General features: G+C 37.9%; 2 long non-coding RNA genes across 3 annotated transcripts in view; one reads left to right on the top strand and one right to left on the bottom strand.

Annotated features, from left to right (window-relative positions):
• LOC137224412 (uncharacterized) overlaps window positions 1-20,828 on the top strand; it is a 286,239-nt gene that overhangs the window by 106,376 nt on the left and 159,035 nt on the right. The window lies entirely within an intron of this gene.
• LOC137224831 (uncharacterized) overlaps window positions 1-20,828 on the bottom strand; it is a 136,472-nt gene that overhangs the window by 7,247 nt on the left and 108,397 nt on the right. Inside the window, exon 4 of one of the 2 annotated variants that reach the window (XR_010943522.1) lies at window positions 8,927-8,978. The exons of the other annotated variant lie outside the window; for it this stretch is intronic. This is a non-coding gene — a long non-coding RNA (uncharacterized lncRNA). The remainder of the gene's footprint in view (window positions 1-8,926; window positions 8,979-20,828) is intronic. 2 annotated transcript variants of the gene reach the window in all.

Below are 20,828 nucleotides of genomic sequence, written 5' to 3'. Positions count from 1 at the left end.
TTAATGAAATGGATTCAACACACCCTATTCACCTCAGAAGATTATATCTGAATAGTCAGAATTTTAAAAAGTATTTATTGATATCTCTCTGTAAGTGAATCAAGTGGGTGTAAAGCGGCATAAACACAGCAGCGGAATTCAGCTAAACCCCATTACATAAGTAAATATATTCATGAAAAAACGCATATGCCCTTTTTTGCCATCCAAACAACGCAAAATGCGAATCAGTACTACAAAGAAGTACTACACTTCGCATTCGTCAAAAGGCCGTCCTGGAAATGTGTAAAACCAGAAATGCAGCATAGGCCATGGAGAAAAGGGAGCCTTGTTACGCTGATGGCAGGGATGTAAATAGCCAACGGCCACTCTTGAGAAATTTATGGTGTTTCCTGAAACATCTAAAAAACAGAGCTACAGAACATATGGCTCTTCCACTCTTGGGCGTATATCTTGGGAAAACCAAAAATCGACAGGACACAGGCACCCCTACGTTTAGTGCTGCTCTGTTTAGAAATGTCTCAGCTTGGGTACAACTTACATGTCCTTGGAAGGAAAAAAATGGATAAAGAAGATGTGGTACTTATGTACAATGGAATATTCCTGAGCAATTAAATCAATGAAATAAGGCCAGTTGCAGCAATTCGTGGACTGAGGTACGATCATTCTAAGTAACATAAGTCAGACATAAAAAGAGACTTCTCATATGGTATCACTTATAGATGGTATCTAAAAATGGCTACACATGAACTCAATTACAAAACAGAAACAGAGTCACATTTTTAGAAAACACACTTATGGCTGCTAAAGGTGAAAGGTGGGGTGGGGTGATGATTCATAAACCAGGAGGTTGGAATTAGCATAGATACGGTTCCATAAACAAAATAGGTAATCGACAGAACCTACTGTATAGCTCAAAGAGCTGGACTCAGCACCCTGTTGTCACTGGAAAAGGATATATAAGACTGGTAAGTATATGTAAAAGAATTTATTGATGTCTGTCTTTAAGTGAATCAAGTGGATAGATATAGAGCAGGAAGAAAGACAGTATTGAAAATCAGCTATACCCCATTATAAAATTAAATAACAAGAACAAAAAAAAGACAGTGAGAGAGAGAAATTCTTACAAAATTTGTTCAAGGGCTGTGATGCAACCTGGACTGAACACATCTAGACACACAGCTGGATGGGACCTAAGGCTCTACACTCCTGGGTCTGAGAGGCTTGGTGAGGATGGGACAACAAATGCAGCACTTTTAGAGTAATACTACCTGGCCCCCTATTCCATGGGTCCCATATCTCCAGGTGCAGGGGACCCTTCCTACAGCTAAAACATGAATGGGACATCCAGAGGATGGTACACCGTCTGTTCGGGAAGAGTTTGGGAAAGTCACCTCATCTCCACTTCTCCTGGTATTTGGGTTCCCCAGCTCATTTCCTTAGAGTCTCCCCACTTTGGGAAGGCAGCACACTCAACAGCCGGTTTTGCACAGCTTGGAATTTTCCGTGTGAAGAAGGGGGAAGGGGGGATGGAATGAGACACAAGCCCTAGATGTTTGGACAGGCATATGCCACTTCAGTTTCCTAATCTGGAAGAAGAATTTCCCTATCCTTCAGGTGCCCCAGTAACCGGAATGGGTCTGTAGAAATCCTGTCCCTTTGTGGCTTCTTCCCTAAACAAGTTGAAAACTGGTGCTCAGGGGCACTGCAATTCACAAACATGCAGGATTGTAATTGACACCTCTAATGGAGTCATTTCTTGAGCCAAGTATTTGTAAAGGCCTTGTAAGCAAGGCAGAATTGCAGGAAAGGGATTTCAAGAGGTAGTTTGCACTCGCTATTAAAGCACATGCAAAGCTGCTAAACATCGCCAATGATGCAGTTTGCCAAAAAGGCCGCATGCGTTATTCCTTAATATATGCAAGAAAAACCCTTACTCCATTTTTGGCCAACAAAACAGGCGGGCAATGTAAATTAATACTACAAAGAGGTTTCACTTTGCACCAGTCAGAATGGCCAAGCTGACAAAGTGTAAAACCTGAAATGCAGGACAGGGTGTGGAGAAAAGGGAACTCTGACAAGCTGATGGTGGGAATGTAAATTGCTAACAGCCACTGTGGAGAAGTGGGTGGTGATTCCTTAAAAATCTCAAAAACAGAGCTTCAGAGCATATGGCGCTTCCACTCCTGGGCCTGTATGTTGTTAAAATCGTAAATTGACAGGACCCAGGCACTCCAAAATTTATGAAGCCCTGTTTACAAGAGCCTCTACTTGGAAGCTACCTAAACATCCTTGGAAGGAAGACTGGATAAAGAAATTATGGTAGATATGTACAATGGAATATTACTCAGCCATGAACTGAATGAAATAAGGCCATTTGCAGGCACTCTGAAGGACATAGATATTCATACTAAGTGTCATAAATCAGACAATGATAAATATCATATGATATTACTTAACAGTGGAATCTAACAATTGATACAAAGGTACTATCTTACAACACAGAAACAGAGTTCCAGACTTAGAACACAAACTTATGGTTACCAAACTGGAAAGGTGTGTTGGAGGCATAAATCATGAGGTTGGAGTTAGTATATACATATTTACAGAGAGAAAACTTGTAATCAACATGGACCTGCTGTAGAGCACTTGGAACTCTTCTCAACACCCTTTAGTAACCGCAATGGGAAAATAATTCTAAAAAGAATATATAGTCATCTCTGTATAAATGAATCATGTTGGTGTATACCAAAAACGAACACAACATGGTATATCAACTATACTCCATTATAAATTTAAAATTAAATTATAGAAAAGAAAAATGACCACTAAGTTCGTTTAGTCGTGGTGAACTGCTAGTGTTACATCCCTGGACACAGACACAATTTGGTCCCAAGGCTGGACTGTTGTGCGCCTGAGGACCTCGGGAGGATATGCCAGCTAGTTTGACCCCTTGAACATGTAGTACCTGGTCCCCTCTGCATGGGATCACAATCTCCAGATCTAAGTGTGCCCTCATACTACTAAACCAACCCTCTGACACCCAAAGGATGGTGGACTCTCTGGGCTGGATGACATTTGGAAAATCACCTGGTCTCAATATACCCTGGTATTTGGGTTCCGACCTCCTGACCCCTTCGTTAGGGTCATCCCACTCTATAAGACAGCGCCCTCAACAGGTGATTTTGCAGGGGTACATACTTGTTTGGGGGATGAAGGGTAAGGGGGAAGAAGGAATGGGACAGAAGCCCTTACATGTTTGGCCAGGCACATTCCACTCTAATTTAAAACCCAGGAACAGGACTTTCCCTACATCTAAGGTTGTGTCAGTAACCAGAGAGGGACAGTAGAAATCCTGCCGCCTTCTGTTTCCCATAACAACAATTCTAAAACTGGACCTTATAGGCACTTCATATTCACAATGCCTGGGGAGCTGTAAATGACAACAGCCCTCAAGAAATGTCTTGGGGTAGGTAATCGAAATAGACTTCAAAACAAGGCAACCTTTCAATAATCCTTCTTCAAGGGGTAAATTTTACTCACACTGTTCAAAAAAAAACCACATATGAAGATGCTCACCATTGCTTTATATTAGACAAATGCAAATCAGATGTACAAAGAAGTATAACCTGGAACCACTCAGAATAGCCATCCTCACAATTTCTAGAAACAAGAAATTCTTCAGAGAGTGTGGAAAAAAGAGAAACCTACTACTTATTTTATATATATATATATATATTTTTTTTTTTGCGGTACACGGGCCTCTCACTGTTATGGCCTCTCCCGTTGCAGAGCACAGGCTCCGGAAGCGCAGGCTCAGCAGTCATGGCCCACGGGCCTAGCAGCTCCACAGCATGTGGGATCCTCCCGGACCGGGGCACAAACCTGTGTCCCCTGCATCGGTAGGTGGACTCTCAACCACTGTGCCACCAGGGAAGCCCTATTATATTTTTTTAATCTGCGTTGGGTCTTCGTTGCTGCGTGTGGCTTTTCTATAGTTGCAGCAAGCAGGGGCTACTCATCGTTGTGGTACACAGCCTTCTATTTGCGGTGGCTTCTCTTGTTGTGGAGCACAGGCTCTAGGCACACAGGCTTCAGTAGTTGTGGCACGTGAGCTCAGTAGTTGTGGCTCGTGGGCTCTAGAGTGCAGAGTCAGTAACTGTGGCGCACGGGCTTAGTTGCTCTGCAGCGTGTGGCATCTTCCTGGGTCAGGGCTCGAACCTGTGTCCCCTGCACTGGCAAGTAGATTCTTAACCACTGCGCCACCAATACTACATTACTGGTGGCAATGCCAATTGGTAACAGCCACTATGGAGCACAGAATGGAGGTTACCAGAGTAAGGGGAGGCGGGAGGGATAAACTGGAAATTGGGATTGACATATACACACCACTACATATAAAAGAGAGAACAAATAAGGGCCTACTGTATAGCACAGGGAACTCTACTCAATACTCTGTAATGACCTGTATGGGAAAGGAATCCAAAAGGGATTGGATATATGTATAACTGCTTCACTCTGCTGTGCAGCAGAAAGTAACACATTGTAAATCAACTATACTCCAAAAAAATTGAAATTGAAATGAAATGAAATAAAATAGAGCTACCAGATGATCCAGCAAGTTCACTCCTGTGCGCATATCTGGAGGAAAGCATAAATTTAAAAGACATATCTTCCCCATTGTTCACCGCAATACTCTTTACAATAGTGAAGACATGGAAGCAACCAAAATGTCCATCAACATATGAATATAGGTAAAGAATATGTGATACATATATATAATGGAATATGACTCAGCCATAAAATAGAAAATAATGCCAATTGCAGTAACATGGATGGACCTAGAGATGATTGTACTAAGTGAAGTAAGTCAGACACAGTAAGACAAATATTGTATGACATCACTTCTAGGTGGAACCTAAAAATTGATACAAATGTACTAACTTACAAAACAGAGGCAGACTCACAGACTTGGAAAACAAACTTATGGTTAACAAAGGGGAAAGGTGGGGGGTAGGGATAAATCAGGAACTTGGGGGAAACATATGAATACTGCTATATATAACATAGATAAACAACAAGGACCTACTGTATAGCACAGGGAACGCTACTCAATATTCTGGGAATACCTTTATCAGAAAAGAATCTGAAAAAGAATGAATATATGCATATGTGTAACTGAATCACTTGCTGTGCAGCTGAGATGAACACAACATTGTGAATCAGCTATACTCCAAGAAAATTTAAATTTCAAAATAAAGAAAATCACCTATATTTCAAAAGAAAAAAAGAATTCCCACATATTTTTATGGCTTGATAGCTTACTTTTTTAGTGCTCAATATTATCCCATTCACAGAATATATTAATACTATATCATTTCATTCACCTATTGGAGGACACCTTAGTTTCATTCACATTTTGGCAATATTGAATTAGGTGCTATAAATATCCATATGCAGGTTTTCGTCTGGAATATGTTTTAAACTACTTTCAGTAAATATCCATGAGAACACTTGCCGGATTGTACAGTAAGGGAATGTTCAATATTATAGCAAGTGTCAACCAGACTACCAAAGTAGCTGTATTATTTTTCATTTCCACCAATAACAAATGACATTTCCTATTGTTCCACATCCCCTACAGAATTTATTCTTGTCATTGCCCACATTTTAGCCATTCTAATGGCTAAAATCGTATGTAATTGTATTGTTAATTTGTTTTTTGATGGCAGCATGTAATCTGAATTATTCTTCTGTATACTTATATGCATAGTGTCTATTTTCTTTAGTGAGGTGTCCGTAAAGTATATTGGTCCACATTTTATTTAGGCTGCTTTCATTTTTTTCTACCCAATCTGTATTTGTTTTATTTATTTTTGTGCCTTATTGCATTAGCAAGGACTTGGAGTAAAATATGGAAAAGGAGTCACGAAAGAGAACATCCTTGCTTTTACCTGAACTTAGTGGAAAAGCTTCATGTTTTTGACCATTAATCATGATGTAGGATAAAAGTTTCCTGTAGATCTTTGTTATCAACTTGAGAAAACTCCAGTCTATTTCTTCAACTGAGAGTTTTTATGAAGAATGGGTGTTAGAGTTTTTCAAAGGTCTTCTGAATCTATTGATATGCTAATGATTGTCTTTAGGGTGTTGATATGATGGATATAATTATTTGATTTTAGAATGTTGAACCAGCCTTGCATATCTGGGATTATTCCCTCTCATTCATGATATAAAATTCTCTCAAAATATTGTTGGATTCGATTTGTTAATATTTTGTTGAGGATTTTTCCATTGATGTTCCTGAGAGATATTGGTCAGTTTTCCTTACTACTCATATGTTCCTCTAAGTTTGGATGTTGTGGATTTAGTGTCAGACATTCATTTGGGGAGATTCTCAGTCATTTTTAAAAAAATATTTTCTGTTCTTTGTTATCTTTATTCTCCTCCTGCTATACCCATTATGTATAGGTCACAGCATTTTCATTGTTCCACAATTATTGATTACTCTGTTCTGTTGATTTCTTTCCTGCCCTTTCTCTTTTCTTTTGAGATTTAAAGGTTTCTCTTGATATGTCTTCAAGCTCACAGATATTTCTCCTCAGCCAGCTCTTTGACTGCTAAAACAAAATACGAGAGATTTGGTATTTTATAAACAACAGAATATTTTTGTTTTCTCATAATTGCTGAGGCTGAAAAGTTCAAGAACAAGTTACCAGGGGCTTCCCTGGTGGTGCAGTGGTTAAGAATCTGCCTACCAATAAAGCGGACACGGGTTCGAGCCCTGGTCCCGAAAGATCCCACATGCCATGGAAGAACTAAGCCCGTGCACTACAAATACTGAGCCGGTACTCTAGAGCCCACAGGCCACAACTACTGAGCCCGTGTGCCACAACTACTGAAACCCACACGCCTAGAGCCCATGCTCCGCAACAAGAGAAGCCACCCAATGAGAAGCCTGCACACTGCAACAAAGACCCAAAACAGCCAAAAAATTAATTAATTAATTAAAAAAAGAACAACTTGCCAGCTGACTTAGTGTCTGGGGAGGGACAAATATCTGGTTCATAATGTGGCTCTTCTCGCTCAGCAATGAAATCATGTGATCTTCTGTGTGCTACATTTATTAGGTCATTAACCCCATGTTTGAGGTCTCTGGCCTCATGACCTAATCACCTCCCAAAAGCCCCACCTCCTAATACCATCAACATGGGAGCTGGGTTTCAAAATTTTAAAATTAGAGGTACAAAATATTTATACCATAACAGGGACCACAGAGTTAACTGATTTTTCCTTTCATGTTAAAGGTTTGCACATTTATATTTATTACATACTCCCAAAGCCCTTGTTGTTTTTTTTAAAGATTCTTTTCCCATATATGCCAGTACACATCGTTGAGTACAGTTCCCTGTGCTATAAAGCAAGACCTTATCAATACTTATCTATTTTATATATACTAGTGTGTATAGTTCAGTCCCAATCTCCCAATTTTTCCCTTCCCCACTTATCCCCTGGTAACCATAAGTTTCTTTTCTATATACATGATTCTATTTCTGTGGTGTAAATTAGTTCATTTGTACTTTTTTTTTCTTTTCTAGATTCCTCATATAAGCAATATCATATGATATCTGTCTTTCTGTGTCTGACTTGCTTCAATCAGTATAACAATCTCTAGGTCCATCCATGTTGCTACAAAACCCTTAATTGTTAAAGATAACTCTCAATTTTTTCCAGTATCATCAGCAATTCTTTCTGGCAGACATGTGATAACACTTTTTAAACAGGGATATTGAGACCAAGTCTCCTGACCTGCAAACAAACAAAACATCATTCATATAGTGAAAACGTTGCAGTCAAAGGATGAAATCACTTGGTCTAAATCCCTTTGCACCCACTGCTGACAGAGGGCAGAGGAGTTTGACTCACTAATCTTCCTTACGTGTACTTCTTCCTAATGGAGCATTCCATCTAAAACTTATAAGAAGTGGAAATGCTTCATGGAACACACCAATCTCTACTACAGGTTCTGAAGCAGCAAAAAACAAAAACATGATGAATCCATCCAAAGGGTTCTGTTCACATTGCTACAATAGTTTCCCACGCACTGTGAACCCTTTTCAAACTCTATCACTTGAACCTACTTTTATTTATTTTCAACAAAAATAATGTTAATCTGCAGTCACACACTCCAGTAATATTAGACTATCCCTTGTGCAAGTATGTAGGGATTTGAGGAGCTATGGGAGGCTATCATGAGAGGTTGCCTAGAGTAATTAGGACATTTCATTTAATGTTGGCTCTTCTCCCTAAGATGTCTACTGTCCTCTTCTTTTTGTAGCTACTAGCATTGAGAAAGTGACCAAGATAAGGCCCTTCTCTTTTACTGCCCATGAATGCAGCTGTGATTAACCCCACAGACCTTGGTGCTTCCAAAATCCCCCGAACCTACTGACCCTCCATGCATGGCATGACATAGATAAGGATGGTGACATGTATACTTGTATAGAGCATGCTATAAAAGTTTTGAGTCTTCCCTTCCTCATAATTCCAAAGAATAGATTTCTTTGGATTTCTGCTTAATGCTGCTGGAGTTGGTCCATAAGTTGAGGGAAGTATCAGGGCACACCAAAAGGAGGGAAATTGCACAGAAAATACAAGCAGGTACATGTGTAGTTTCAAGCAGCTTATTTGCTGTATCAACCATGGTGACATGTTGAGCCTTCCTCTTTCTACTAGTAGTACAACAAACATAAAGGATATTTAGGCTGCTTGTTTTATCCCCACCTCTCTCAGTTGATCTGCATTCACATATAGAACAATGAAGGGCCCTTTCTACCATCTTAACTAATACTTGAGAACTAGAAAATGTCCAGATTTTTCTGGGGAATTATTTTCATATTCCCCAATCAGGCCTATGAAGGAATCTTACCTATTGTGTTTAATGAAGTCATATCTCTGACGGCATCCCGTCATCAACAAAACTGGAAAGAAATTTGAAGGGTCTTAGATTTTACGTTCTTTGAAATTCCAATATTTTAGCCTGACACATTTTTGGATTTTAGAAAAATTTAAATGAGACAAAAAATCATTTTTATGACACAAAAAGACAGCAATAGTTTTATATTTTTATCTGTTCCACTTGCACACAAAAGTCTCGTAGGGTTATGTAAAGCAGTCCTGTTGGGTGCTGTGCATGGTACAAGTATGGATTAAATCTTAGGAATCTTAAGCTTCAGTCACCTGAAACTTTTAAATTAGGATGCAAGCAATCCTGTCCAACATTTGAACAGAGCAAGACACTGTCTTTATTTTATCTGTCAGGTAATTTTCTGTCTTTTGCCCCAAGGAGAGAAACAACTGGCATCTTCCATCAATGTGTTGTACAAAAATCTTTGAACACAGAGTGCAAGCAAAGGCTGATACAAGATGTGAAAAAAAAAATGAGAGACCCTTGTGGCATTTTCTTCTAACTTATTGCAATCTCCCATTTAAAATGTGGGAATAATCAATCTTCTGAGGAAAAAGGCCCAAGGAAGGTTTTTGCTTCTGTGGAATAATGGGATTGCTAAAGATTTCAGGACGCAAGATGAATTAGTGAGAATGACCATGAGAAATCAGAGAAGAGTCAGACCCATGGATGAAGTGATGTTTACCTCTGTGAATCAATGAGAAGTAGGAGCAAATGAAAAGAAAGCTGAATACAACATTTTCTGAATAAATGTAATGTTTCAGCTGTCATAGAACAATTAATACTCACTGTGATACAACATATTTAGTTTAGAAAGTTAACTTAAATTTAAAGCTTAATAATTAGATTTATTGAAGAAACAAAAAATTATTTGTGGCTTAGAATAAATAATGTGTTCTGCTACACATAAGAAGACTACATAAATAAATAGAAATAAGATTAAATAAATAGGAAAATAACAAATTAGATGTTATTAACATTAAAAACTGACACTCATCTAAAGAAATAGAAGGAGAGACAGAAAGAGAGAAGAACTCATAGCAGTCATATATTAAAAACTCCTAAATAAGAAGTCTTCGGATGTTAAAAAAAAAAAAAGAAGTCTTCAATAAGAAGGTAATGTAATAGCAAAAATGGGAAAAATATACCAAAAGATATTTCCAAAAAGAGAGTACAGAATGTTAAGTAAACATATCAAAAGATGCTTGACTCCTTAGTACTCAATTAAATGCAAAAAGGTGATACCTGGAATTATCAGTCACCAACCAGAAAGTTCAAATGAAAATGACAGGTATTATCAAGTTTGACAAGAATGTGTATAATCCTTGAATCTCATTCACTGCTGCTGAGGATGAAAAATCATACAAATGTTTTGAAAATATTTAGAAATATCTACAAAGATAAACACATGAAAGCTATGTCTTGAAAATTTTACTACTACATGTATATTGAACAATAATTTATACACACACCACCAAAGCTCAAGTTTTAGAATTTATATACCAGTCCTATTCTCAATAGACACAAACTGAAAATGACTCATATTGTAATACATATTGGAATAAATTAATTAATATTTAAATATTTACATTATGGAATCCTATGCAACACTGGCAATGCATGACCACAACAACAGGCAATGATATAGGCATATTCACAAGCAATATAAAATTTAAAAAAAGCCCTGTCCAAAAGTGATTTTACTGTGCCATAACGTTTATATAAACTACAAAATACAGGTAACCTGATCTTTTTGTTAGATACAAGAACAATCTTAAACCTTAAGGGGAGTCACTAGAATGGGACCAGGGGGCCTCTGAGTGTCTGGCAATTTTCTGTGTCTTTATCTAGAAGCTATGTATAGAGTGTATTCAGATTCTGAATTTTCTGAAATTTGTTATTTCCTTACAAACCATGCATGTTTTTGGTTGTTTTTTATACATAACAAAAAGTAAAAACGATAGACTAGGGAAGGTAATTATATTAGCACTTTAATATCCATGCTTTTCGAGGTGGAAGTGAAAGGTATTAAATACTTGACATTGTGATTACTTCTTAAAAGTAAGGTGAAAATTTGAGATTAATAAATAAGACATACTTCTTCATATATAATCCTCAAACAGGAGGGGTAGAAAGGAGTATTATTTTTTTTATTTAATACAGAATCGTTAAGATAGAAAATAATGAAAACAGACTACGTTTAAAAAAGAGCACACTGGACTTCCCTGGTGGCACAGTGGGTAAGAATTTGCCTGCCAATGCAAGGGACAGGGGTTCAATCTCTGGTCTGGAAAGATCCCACATGCCGCAGAGCAACTAAGTCCGTGTGCCACAACTACTGAACATGCGCTCTAGAGCCAGCAAGCAACAACTATTGAGACTGCATGACACAACTACTGAAGCCCATGCACCTAGAGCCCATAATCCACAACAAGAGAAACGACCACAAGGAAAAGCCCATGCACCACAATAACGAGTAACCCCTGCTTGACACAACTAGAGAAACCTTGTGTAGCAATGAAGACAGATCGCAACCAAAAATAAATAAAATTAAATCTTTTGATTTCTGAGATGACTCACTCACGTGGCTGTAGGTAAGAGGCCTCAGGTTCCTTACCATATGGATCTCTCTTTAGGGCTGCTTGAGTGTCCTCATGACATGGCATCTGGCTTACCCCAGGATGAGTGATCTAGCAGAAACCAAAGCAGAAGCTGCAATGTCTTTTATGATTTTGGAAGCTGCACTTTTTCATTTCTGCAATTTCTTATTAGTTTAACAGTCAGCCCTTTTCAAGTGTGAGGAGCCACACAGGTACATGAAGACTGGGAGATAATTAGGGGATAATTAGGGCCATTTTGGAGGTTGGCTACCAAAGTGGCTGACTAACCAAAGACTGAATTTTGTTTTTTTCACTTCTGGAGAGAAAATGGTCAGTGAATCTCATTGGTGGTCTTTGAGATATACCAAAGCTACCTCTTGCTCTCACCCCCAGCCATGTGGCTGACAGGGTCCTGGTGCTCCAGCCGGGTGTCAGGCCTGTGCCTCTGAGGTGGGAGAGCTGAGTTCAGGACACTGGTCTACCAGAGACCTCTGGCACCTTGTAATATCAAATGGCAAAAGCCTCCCAGAGATATCCGTCTCAAATCTAAGACGCAGCTCAGAGACCAGCAAGGTCCAGTGCTGGACATCCCATGCCAAACAACTAGCATGACAGGAATTCAGGCCCACCCACTAGCAGAGAGGCTGCCTAAAATCATAATAAGGCCACAGACACCCCAAAACACACCACCAGATGCGGACCTGTCTACCAGAAAGACAAGATCCAGACACACCCACCAGAACACAGACACCAGTCCCCTCCACCAGAAAGCCTACACAACCCATGGAACCAAACTTAGCCACTGGGGGCAGACACCAAAAACAATGGGAACTACGAATCTGCAGCCTGCAAAAAGGAGACCCCAAACACAGTCTCCAAAGCCAAATGAGAAGACAGAGAAACACACAGCAGATGAAGGAGCAAGGTAAAATACCACCAGAACAAACAAATGTAGAGGAAATAGGCAGTCTACCAGAAAAAGAATTCAGAGTAATGATAGTAAAGATGATCCCAAATCTTGGAACTGGAATGGAGAATATAAAAGAAACGTTTAACAAGGAACTAGAAGAACTAAAGAGCAAACAAACAATGATGAACAACACAATAAATGGAATTAAAAATGCTCTAGAAGGAAACAATAGCAGAATAACTGAGGCAGAAGAATGGATAAATGACCTGGAAGACAAAATAGTGGAAATAACTACTGCAGAAAAGAATAAAGAAAAAACAATGAAAAGAATTGAGGACAATCTGAGACACCTCTGGTACAACAATAAAAACACAAACATTCGAATACAGGGTCCCAGAAGTAGAAATGAAAGAGACTGAGAAAATATTTGAAGATATAATAGTTGAAAACTTCCCTAATATGGGAAAGGATATCATTAATCAAGTCCAGGAAGTGCAGAGTCCCATACAAGATACACCCAAGGAGAAACATGCCAAAACATATATTAATCAAACTATCAAAAATTAAATACAGGGCTTCCCTGGTGGTGCAGTGGTTGAGAGTCCGCCTGCCGATGCAGGGGACACGGGTTCGTGCCCCGGTCGGGGAAGATCCCACATGCCGTGGAGCGGCTGGGCCTGTGAGCCATGGCTGCTGAGCCTGCATGTCCGGAGCCTGTGCTCCACAAGTGGAGAGGTCACAACAGTGAGAGGCCTGCGTACCGAAAAAAAAAAAAAAAAAAAATTAAAAGCAGCAAGGGAAAAACAACAAATAACATACAAGGGAATCCCCATAAGGTTAACAGCTGATTTTCAGCAGAAACTCTGCAACCCAGAAGGGACTGGTAGGACATATTTAAATGATGAAAGGGGAAAAGCTACAACCAAGATTACTTGACACAGCAAGGATCTCATTCAGATTTGACAGAGAAATTAAAACCTTTACAGAGAAGCAAAAGCTAAGAGAATTCAGAACCACCAAACCAGCTTTACAAGAAATGCTAAAGGAACTTCTCTAGGCAGGAAATACAAGAGAAGGAAAACACCTACCATTACAAACCCAAAACAATCAAGAAAATGGTAATGAGAACATACATATCAATAATTACCTTAAATGTAAATGGTTAAATGCTCCAACCAAAAGACATAGACTGGCTGAATGGATCCAAAAACATGCCTGGTAAATATGTGGTCTACAAGAGACACATTTCAGACCCAAGGACACATACTGACTGAAAGATAGGGGATAGAATAAGATATTCCATGCAAATGGATATTAAAAGAAAGCTGGTGTAGCAATTCTGATATCAGACAAAAAAGAATTTAAAATAAAGACTATTACAGGAGACAAAGAAGGACACTACATAATGATCAAGGGATGAATCCAAGAAGCAGATATAACAATTGTAAATATTTATGCACCCAACACAGGAGCATCTCAATACATAAGGCAAATGCTAACAGCCATAAAAGGGGAAATGGACATTAACATGATCATAGTAGGGGACTTTAGCACCCCTCTTTCACCAATGAACAGATCATCCAAAATGAAAATAAATAAGGAAACACAAGCTTTAAATGATACATTAAACAAGATGGACTTAATTGATATTTATAGGACATTCCATCCAAAAACAACAGAATACACTTTTCCTCAAGCGCTCGTGGAACATTCTCCAGGATAGATCATATCTTGGGTCACAAATCAAGCCTTGGTAAATTTACGAAAATTGAAATTGTATCAAGTATCTTTTCCGACCAAAATGCTATCAGACTACATATCAATTACAGGAAAAAACCTGTACAGAAATACAAACACATGGAGGCTAAATAATACACTACTTAATAATCAAGACATCACTGAAGAAATCAAAGAGGAAAATTTTTAAAAAATACCTAGAAACAAATGACAATGAAAACATGAAGACCCCAAACCTATGGGATGCAGCAAAAGCAGTTCTAAAAGGGAGGTTTATAGCACTACGATCCTACCTCAAGAAACAAGAAACATCTCAAATAAACAAGCTAACCTTACACCTAAAGCAATTAGAGAAGGAAACAAAGAAAAAAGTCAGCAGAGGAAAGAAATCATAAAAATAAGATCAGAAATAAATGAAAAAGAAATGAAGGAAACAATAGCAAAGATCAAGAAAGCTAAAAGCTGGTTCTCTGAGAACATAAACAAAATTGATAAACCATTAGACAGACTCATCAAGAAAAAAAGGGAGAAGACTCAAATCAATAGAATTACAAATGAATAAGGAGAAGTAACAAATGACACTGCAGAAATACAAAGAATCATGAGAGATTACTGCAAGCAACTATACACCAATAAAATGGACAACCTGGAAGAAATGGACAAATTCTTAGAAAAGCACAAGCTTCCAAAACTGAACCAGGAAGAAATATAAACTATAAACAAACCAAACCCAAGCACTGAAATAGAGATTGTGATTAAAAATCTTCCAAAAAACAATAGCCCAGGACCAGATGGCTTCACAGGCAAATTCTACCAAACATTTAGAGAAGAGTTAACACCTATCCTTCTCAAACTCTTCCAAAATATAGCAGAGGGGGAACTCTCCCAAATTTATTATATGAGACCACCATTTCCCTGATATCAAAACCAAAGATGTCACAAAGAAAAGTACAGGCCAATATCACTGATGAACATAGATGCAAAAATACACAGCAAAATACTATCAAACAGAATCCAACAGCGCATTAAAAGGATCATACACCAAGTTCAAGTGGGGTCTATCCCAGGATGCAAGGATTCTTCAATACATGGAAATCAATGTGATATACCATATTAAAAAACTGAAGGATAAAAACCATATGGTCATCTCAATAGACACAGAAAATGCTTTAGACAATATTAAACACCCATTTATGATAAAAATCCTCCAGAAAGTAGGCATAGAGGGAACTTTCCTCAACATAATAAAGGCCATATATGACAAAACCACAGCCAATATCGTTCTCAATGGTGAAAAAGAGAAACCATTTCCACCAAGACCAGGAAAAAGACAAGGTTGCCCAATCTCACCACTATTATTCAACACATTTTTGGAATTTTCAGCTACAGCAACCAGAGAAGAAAAAGAAATAAAAGAATCCAAATCGGAAAAGAACAAGTTAAGCTCTCACTCTTTGCAGATAACATGATACTATACCTAGAGAATCCTACAGATGCTACCAGAAACCTACTAGAGTTAATCAATGAATCTGGTAAGGTTGCAGCATACAAAATTAATGTACAGTTATCTCTTTCATTCCTATACACTAAAGATGAAAAATCTGAAAGAGAAATTAAGGAAACACTCCTATTTACCACTGCAACAAAAAGAATAAAATACCTAGGAATAAACCTACCTAAGGAGACAAAAGTAGTTTACTCAACAAACTATAAGACACTGATTAAAGAAATCAAAGATGACACAAACAGATAGAGAGATATACCATGTTCTTGGATTGGAAGAATCAACATTGTGGAAATGACTATACTACCCAAAGCAATCTACAGATTCAATGCAATCCCTACCAAACTACCAATGGCATTTTTCAGACAACTGGAATAAAAACCCGTAATTCAAAAAGATACATGTACAACAATATTCACTGTAGCACTATTTACAATAGCCAGGATGTAGAAGCAACCTAAATGTCCATCGACAGATGAATATATAAAGCAGATGTGGCCCATATATACAATGGAATATTACTCAGCCATAAAAAGGAACAAAATTGAGATATTCGTAGTGAGGTGGTTGGACCTAGAGTCTGTCATACAGAGTAAAGTAAGTCAGAAAGAGAAAAACAAACACCGTATGCGAACACATATATATGGAATCTAGAAAAATGGTACTGACGAAACTAGTGACAGGGCAGGAATAAAGACACAGATGTAGAGAACGGACTTGAGGAAAAAGGGTGGAAGGGGAGACAGGGATGTAGTGAGAGAGTAGCACTGACATATATACACTACCAAATGTAAAAAAGCTAGTGGTAAGCTGCTGCATAGCACAGGGAGATCAGCTTGGTGCTTTATGTCCCCCAGAAGGGTGGGATAGAGAGTGTGGGAGGGAGGCTCAAGATGTGGGGATGTGGGGATATATGTATACATATAGGTGATTCACTTTGTTGTAAAGCAGAAACTAATACAGTGCTATAAAGCAATTATACTCCAAAAACATGTATTTTAAAAACCCACAACATTGTAAATCAACTACACTAGAAAATATTTCTTAAGTGCAAAAGATTTTTGAATGTAAGTTTTATTGTGTGTGTGTACCACGGGTTCAATATATATGAATTATGTCAAATTGATTACACTGTTTTTCAAAATAAATAACTTTTGAAATTCTACATCAGCTTCATTATATAAATGCAGAAAAACTATATAATTTTTTTCTAAAGTTCATAAATAGCCATTTTGCTCATTCAGTATACCATAAACTGTTAAAAAGGGATTCGTGACTTCTTCCTTCCACAGAAATATTTCTGCACTCACACAAGTTTAATAGAATGTTCCGCCATGAACTGACTTCCCACCTTAGAGACACGAATTTGCATCCTGAAATCAATTTCTTGCAAAAATGTCCAATTAGCATCCTAACATTACAGAAAAGAAATGCCTTTTTCCAGATCTCAAATTCCATACAACTTTATCAAGACATCATATATGTTTTTTTTTCACATACACACTGTATTTTTTTAACATCTTTATTGGGATATAATTGCTTTACAATGGTGTGTTAGTTTCTGCTTTATAACAAATTGAATCACTTATATATATACATATGTTCCCATATCTCTTCCCTCTTGCGTCTCCCTCCCTCCCACCCTACCTATCCTGCTCCTCCAGGCGGTCACGAAGCACCAAGCTGATATCCCTGTGCCATGCGGCTACTTCCCACTAGCAAGCTACCTTACGTTTGGTAGTGTATATATGTCCATGCCTCTCTCTCGCTTTGTCACAGCTCACCATTCCCCCTCCCCATATCCTCAAGTCCATTCTCCAGTAGGTCTGTGTCTTTATTCCTGTCTTACCCCTAGGTTCTTCAAGACATTTTTCCCCCTTAAATTCGATATATATGTGTTAGCATATGGTATTTGTCTTTCTCTTTCTAACTTACTTGACTCTGTATGACAGACTCTAGGTCTATCCACCTCATTACAAATACCTCAATTTCATTTCTTTTTATGGCTGAGTAATATTCCATTGTATATATGTGCCACATCTTCTGTATCCATCCATCTGATGATGGGCACTTAGGTTGTTTCCATCTCCAGGCTATTGTAAGTAGAACTACAATGAACATTTTGGTACATGACTCTTTTTGAATTATGGTTTTCTCAGGGTATATGCCCAGGAGTGGGATTGCTGGGTCATATGGTAGTTCTATTTGTAGTTTTTTAAGGAACCTCCATACTGTTCTCCATAGTGGCTGAACCAATTCACATTCCCACCAGCAGTGCAGGAGTGTTCCCTTTTCCCACACCCTCTCCAGCATTTATTGTTTCTAGATTTTTTGATGATGGCCATTCTGACTGGTGTGAGATGATATCTCATTTTAGTTTTGATTTGCATTTCCCTAATGATTAATGATGTTGAGTATTCTTTCATGTGTTTGTTGGCAGTCTGTATATCTTCTTTGGAGAAATGTCTATTTAGGTCTTCTGCCCAATTTTGGATTGGGTTGTTTTTTTTGTTATTGAGCTGCATGAGCTGCTTATAAATTTTGGAAATTAATCCTTTGTCAGTTGCTTCATTGGCAAATATTTTCTCCCATTCTGAGGGTTGTCTTTTGGTCTTGTTTATGGTTTCCTTTGCTGTGCAAAAGCTTTGAAGTTTCATTAGGTCCCATTTATTTTTGTTTTTCTTTCCATTTCTCTAGGAGGTGGGTCAAAAAGGATCTTGCTGTGATTTATGTCATAGAGTGTTCTGCCTATGTTTTCCTCTAAGAGTTTGATAGTTTCTGGCCTTACATTTAGGTCTTGAATCCATTTTGAGCTTAGTTTTTTATATGGTGTTAGGGAGTGATCTAATCTCATACTTTTACATGTACTAGTCAAGTTTTCCCAGCACCACTTATTAAATAGGCTGTCCCTTCTCCACTGTACATTCCTGCCTCCTTTATCAAAGATAAGGTGACCATATGTGCATGGGTTTATCTCTGGGTTTTCTATCCTGTTCCATTGATCTTTCTGTTTTTGTGCCAGTACCATACTGTCTTGATTACTGTAGCTTTGTTGTATAGTCTGAAGTCAGGGAGCCTGATTCCTCCAGTTCCATTTTTCGTTCTCAAGATTGCTTTGACTATTCGGGGTCTTTTGTGTTTCCATACAAATTGTGAAATTTTTTGTTCTAGTTCTGTGAAAAATGCCACTGGTAGTTTGATAGGGATTACATTGAAGCTGTAGATTGCTTTGGGTAGTAGAGTCATTTTCACACTGTTGATTCTTCCAATCCAGGAACATGGTATATCTCTCCATCTATCTGTATCATCTTTAATTTCTTTCATCAGTGTCTTATAATTTTCTGCATACAGGTCTTTTGTCTCCTTAGGTAGGTTTATTCCTAGATATTCTATTCTTTTTGTTGCAATGGTAAATGGGAGTGTTTTCTTGATTTCCCTTTCAGAGTTTTCATCATTAGAGTATAGGAATGCCAGAGATTTCTGTGCATTAATTTTGTATCCTGCAACTTTACCAAACTCATTGATTAGCTCTAGTAGTTTTCTGGTAGCATCTTTAGGATTCTCTATGTATAGGATCATGTCATCTGCAAACAGTGACATCATTACTTTTTCTTTTCCGATTTGGATTCCTTTTATTTCCTTTTCTTCTCTGATTGCTGTGGCTAAGACTTCCAAAACTATATTGAATAAGAGTGGTGAGAGTGGGCAACCTTGTCTTGTTCCTGATCTTACTGGAAATGCTTTCAGTGTTTCACCATTGAGGATAATGTTTGCTGTGGGTTTGTCATATATGGCTCTTATTATGTTGAGGAAAGTTCCCTCTATGCCTACTTTCTGCAGGGTTTTAATCATAAATGGGTGTTGAATTCTGTCAAAAGCTTTCTCTGCATCTATTGAGATGATCATATGGTTTTTCTCCTTTAATTTGTTAATATGGTTTATCACATTGATTGATTTGCGTATGTTGAAGAATCCTTGCATTCCTGGAATAAACCACACTTGATCATGCTGTATGATCCTTTTAATGTGCTGTTGGATTCTGTTTGCTAGTATTTTGTTGAGGATTTTTGCATCTATGTTTGGCCTGTAGTTTTCTTTCCTTGTGACATCCTTGTCTGGTTTTGGTATCAAGGTGATGGTGGCCTCGTAGAAGGAATTTGGTAGTGTTCCTCCCTCTGCTATATTTTGGAAGAGTTTGAGAAGGATAGGTGTTAGCTCTTCTCTAAATGTTTGATAGAATTCGCCTGTGAAGCCATCTGGTCCTGGGCTTTTGTTTGTTGGAAGATTTGTAATCACAGTTTCAATTTCAGTGCTTGTGATTGGTTTGTTCATATTTTCTATTTCTTCCTGATTCAGTCTTGGCAGGTTGTGCCTTTCTAAGAATTTGTCCATTTCTTCCAGGTTGTCCATTTTATTGGCATAGAGCTGCTTGTAGTAATCTCTCATGATCTTTTGTATTTCTCCAGTGTCAGTTGTTACTTCTCCTTTTTCATTTCTCTTTCTATTGATTTGAGTCTTCTCCCTTTTTTTCTTGATGAGTCTGGCTAATGGTTTATCTATTTTGTTTATCTTCTCAAGGAACCAGCTTTTAGTTTTATTGATCTTTGCTCTTGTTTCCTTCATTTCGTTTATTTCTGATCTTATTTTTATGATTTCTTTCCTTCTGCTATCTTTGGGGTTTCTTTGTTCTTCTTTCTCTAATTGCTTTAGGTGCAAGGTTATGTTGTTTATTTGAAATGTTTCCTGTTTCCTAAGGTGGGCTTGTATTGCTATAAACTTCCCTCTTAGAACTGCTTTTGCTGCATTCCATATGTTTTGGGTCGTCGTGTTTCCATTGTCATTTGTTTCTAGGTATTTTTTTATTTCCTCTTTGATTTCTTCAGTGATCACTTCGTTATTGAGTAGTGTATTGTTTAGCCTCCATGTGTTTGTATTTTTTACAGATCTTTTCCTGTAATTGATATCTAGTCTTATGGCATTGTGGTCGGAGAAGATACTTGATACAATTTCAATTTGCTTAAATTTGCCATGGTTTGATTTGTGACCCAAGATATGATCTATCCTGGAGAATGTTCCATGAGCACTTGAGAAAAATGTGTATTCTGTTGTTTT

The sequence above is a fragment of the Pseudorca crassidens genome, chromosome 5 (genome assembly GCF_039906515.1).
Source record: "Pseudorca crassidens isolate mPseCra1 chromosome 5, mPseCra1.hap1, whole genome shotgun sequence".
In the NCBI taxonomy this organism is placed as follows: Eukaryota; Metazoa; Chordata; class Mammalia; order Artiodactyla; family Delphinidae; genus Pseudorca; species Pseudorca crassidens.
Note: the sequence above shows the minus strand (reverse complement) of the source record. Positions and strands in the feature narration are given on the sequence as shown.